Below are 4,418 nucleotides of genomic sequence, written 5' to 3' on the forward strand. Positions count from 1 at the left end.
CATCGGGCCGGATATAAGCAGCTGAGTTCTGTCTAGCTAAGAACTTATTGTGGAGACAAGACAACCGTCAGAACAAAAGCAAACTGAATAGATTTTTCGTGCGCGTGCGTGTGAGGATATGTCCTAAAAATAGGGCGTGTCATTGTGGCTAGGTATAAAAAATAAAGAAAGGAGAAACATATAATTGCTTTGGGCATTGGTTCGACATAAACCGGGTCTTTTAGTTTTTCTTCTTTTGTTTGATATTGCAGGCTTATACAAGAGCTAAATAAATCATGGAGGGGTGTGTACGGCCTAGCGGTTTTGCTGCAGCTTGGGGTCCATACTTTCATGTGGCGCAGCGAAATGTGCAACGACGAAGACGGCGGCCGTAACAGACAACATGCAAGCGATAGGCAGCGCTTGTGCAACTAGGCTCCAGCCGCCGCCCTCGCCCTTGCAAATCTCGGTGCACGATGCTAAAGTACGAAACGAGTGCGGTTTGACCAAGTCGCTGTGCAAAGTAAGGATACCAAACCATGCTTTCAGCTGCCGCATTGTTACAGATAAAATATCGCAAAGCACCCGGTCACACAATGAGATGGTTAAATAGCCAAAAATCACAAAGGTCCGGTTGTTGCACACCCTTCGGCGTCAGTATTTTGTGAAATAGTATAGAAGGTTTTCTGTCTACCGATGGAAGGTGTGATTTCGAGTATAACCGCCAGTTTGAATTTAATAAGTGCACGTGTTATGAAAAGTACTGTAGAACATTTTCGAGCGGTACGGGCGGGAGTGCAGAAATCCTGGGTCACTTCGTGCGCTGAACTGCCAGTGCTCCGAGGGATACGCGGCAGGACCTCCTATCTTTGGAAAATTGCCCTCTACGAAGAGGGTGCTACTCTTCCAGGTCTCAATGACCATTTAAAGGGGCACTGACACGAAAATTTAGCATCTTGTTTTTTTCGTTGCCATAAGTAGCTAGTGACCTACTTATAACCTGTAGAAACCTCATTTGCTTCAGCGTGCGACGGTTGTTTAATTAGAGGCATTTTCAATGCGGCCAGTCGCAGTTTCGGTTTCAGCGAGTGCCGCGAAAGGATGGATTTTGTGGATTTTGTGTGAACAAAGCTGACCACGTGACCGTCGGAGGGATATCACAGAGCAGAGCCGCCGTAGCACTGTCGAATCCGCATCGACGTCAGTTTCTGCGAATGCCCCCACGTACTGATCTCGTGAGGCGCTTAATTAAAAAGCGACCGTGGATGTGACGCAGGCGCTGCGAGTGCAAATGCTACCGCGGCTAAAGAACGACGCGCGACGCTCGAGACGGTGGGTGGCAAGACGCGCGCTGGGAGCAGCCGGCCGGTCTGCCTACAGGTCCGCCTACAGATGTGTTCGGCTCAGCACTGCGGCGGTAGTGCCGCTCTCGTAAGCGGTGCAGATGACAATTTTTAATGCAACCCGCCATCGCATCATTAACTCGTTTCTCATGTAAGCCACTATGGTCGGGACTTGGGGACAATTTCGTGCAGCGGTAAGAAGCTATCACTCGAGCTACCTGCGCCGGCCTGGGCCACTTCGCGGCCGTGGCCGCCGCCTGCACAGCGACCGTGCGGCTAGCTCAGTGGGCTTTTCGTGCCTCCGGCGCGTTTTCGCATCCAATGGTAATAAACAGTAATAGAAACAGAGTGCCTGGAATCGCTGTAGAACTTTGGTCGCGGCCAGCTGCCCGATTAGCTGACGAAATCACGGCGCCTCCGCCGCCAACGATCGGGTCGTTCGTTCTCGAGAGCAGAAGCTCCGCCCTCCGGCCCTCCGATTGGAGCGGCGAGCCGGGCGAGCCCGCGTAAAACGCCGGTAGTGCGGAAGCGGCAAACACAAACTCGTGACGTGTTTGGATGTTGTTTATTTACAATTGCGCGTGGTCCTCTGCTGGCTGCTCGGTTGCGTTTCGCACACTTCAAAATTGATTTTAAATATGTTCTAGGCTGTATTCGCCGCTGATATTTTGCAGATGATGTATATGTGTTCCCACCAATCTATCTCCGACGTTATCTCGCCTTCAAAATTTTGTGTCAGTGCCCCTTTAAGGACATCCGACCGATATCGCAGCCCTTTTAGAGAATTTGAAAAGCCCACGCACAGTTGTTGAAATACCGTCACAGGCGCACGCTGCATTAAAAATCAACAGTGCCGAACCTGTATGAGCAGAAAATCAGTGCCGAAAAGTGTACCTTCTCTCAGTAATTTCGATCTTTTCGCCTTGATATCTCCTTGTTGAGGGAGGTTTTATTTCTTTTTTCTATTTTTTTTCGCCGGTAACCATCCGTCCTCGACATTTTCATCGTGAACACCCAAAAAACATCCGCTGATTTTTTTCTCTCAAAATTCAGCACTGGCAAATTAAAAGCGTTGAGATTATACCATTTGAACGTATCAGCTTTAGTGCTAGTGCCAATAAGGACAAATTTTTGAAAGGCGAGAATCACCATCCTGGAAATAGTTCTGATGAAAGTGAAGGCAGCACTATTCCAAGAAATCCGCCTTCATACTGTTCAGATCGCCCTAGATTTAGGAAACCTCGCTGTAGCTGGAGAATCGCTCCCAAATGCTGTTCCTAAATACTGACCTTCCGAAAGGTCCAACGCCGCTGTAGCATTTCTAACACTCAACGCACACGTGCACCAATTTCTAAACCAAGAAGTTTGGCAGAATATTTACACAGCTCTAGTTCTGGTATAGATGGTTGTAAATCGCGTAGCTTTTTTTTCCGCTGGTGCCTTCCCAGAGCATTTCATTTTCTTCATTTCTTTTTTTCAATAACACCGTGCACGCAATTTATAGAAATATTAAAATTTTGCTAAACTAGAATCGGAAATGGTCTCACTTCAGTTTAAGACAAAGCTGTTCTTCGAAAACTAAAGCAAAATACAAAAACCATATAACTCTTCCAAGCCGCCTTCGAGGCGAGTGGAGGCGAAGTCCTTCCATCTTTGCTCCCGAGTTCCGCTGACAGAGCATATTTTTTAGTAACATTCTAGCATCGTTTAGATTTTTCTTTCATGATTTGCATCTTGCCTGTATTATCGAAGTGTCACATAATAATCGGTCTCGTCTTATTTTGACGCTTTTGTTTTCGCGCCCTACTTTCGGCCATTATTTTATGGACGCTGCCGCTGAAAACAGCGACTAACACTTTTCTGTTCATACCATGTTGGCCTTTTCCGCGTGTTCTGCTGAGATTTCAAATATTATAAGTTGTTTTGACAGCCCCAATCTCCCGCTAACAACTTGGTGTGCTCGACTGATGTATACTTTTTTTACTGCTGTCTCATGCCCTTCAATTTTTGTTCGATTCTCTTTGGCTGCTTCTACGACGGTTCTGCCATCTATCATGCCCTGATTGATTTCATTATATCGCCGAGAGGAGGCTCCCGTTAGTTTTACTTCTTTCGGGTCTTCCGAAACTGCTTCGTCCCCTTTTAAAGAAACTGCTTCGTCCCCTTTTAAAGTTACATCAACATTTGTTAAAATGATTTGGGCGCGGGATTTTTCCTGCGTTTCTAGCAAGCGTAATCGAATTTGATAGACAGTGAAACGCATTTTGAAAGCACACTTTGGGTAGCCAGAACAGTGATGAATTTACCGTCACTTTGAAATCAATTTACCAACGTTATATAAAAAGAATAATGGTACAGGCTTCATCAGTGACTTTTGGAGCCCAAGCGATGAAAGAAGGTTGCCTTTTTTCTTCCCGGCCCATGCGCTCGTCCGTCGCCGACTGTTGTTGGCAATGTAGGTGGTCCAGCGACGGTTTCGTAAAATATAAGAAAAAAATGGTAGGAAAGAGGTGCAACATTAACTATCAGTCCCTCAAAACTCACGGTTCCTTGCTCAGACCGAGTGGTTTACTCTGACTAAACGAGAAGCACACAGTTACCTGTAGCAGCTAAGGTGAAACCTTGCTCCTTCGGCAACCGCTCACGCTCAGTCTCCACGGAGATGAACAGGGCGTGGTATAAACAGCGATCCGAAACTATAGCGCGAGTCTGAGGCCTTAACCGTTCGTAACCACCTTCCAGAGTTATTAGAGTAAACGCTCTACTACGACTTGTGGCGAAAGCTCATTCATCGTGTCCCAATCACCTTGAGCCACCACAGCGGATTATTGTAAGGTGTGACGTCATGCCATGTGATCCGAGCGGAGAGGCGTCGCAGGTGTACACTCTTTCGGAGCCTTGCCGGGCAGCACTCTGTGACAAGGCGAGGGTTTAAGGGCCACTTGGCTCGCGCTAGGTTTACAACTGTTGAACTCCATTTGCGCCAACTGAGTTCCAGACGCTACAAAGTAGCGCATATTTTGCGCAAATATTCTTTTAAAGACTGCGGAACGCGGCTGTATTAGGTGTGCTAACAAAATATCGTCCAATACGCTG

General features: G+C 47.1%; 1 pseudogene; it reads right to left on the reverse strand.

Annotated features, from left to right (window-relative positions):
- Window positions 1-294: 294 nt before the first annotated feature.
- The window catches only part of LOC144147480 (uncharacterized), a 66,219-nt pseudogene continuing 62,095 nt past the window's right edge, over window positions 295-4,418 (reverse strand).

This window comes from Haemaphysalis longicornis, unplaced genomic scaffold, assembly GCF_048455015.1.
Source record: "Haemaphysalis longicornis isolate Haplotype H1 unplaced genomic scaffold, Haemaphysalis longicornis Haplotype H1 scaffold_1, whole genome shotgun sequence".
Taxonomy (NCBI): Eukaryota; Metazoa; Arthropoda; class Arachnida; order Ixodida; family Ixodidae; genus Haemaphysalis; species Haemaphysalis longicornis.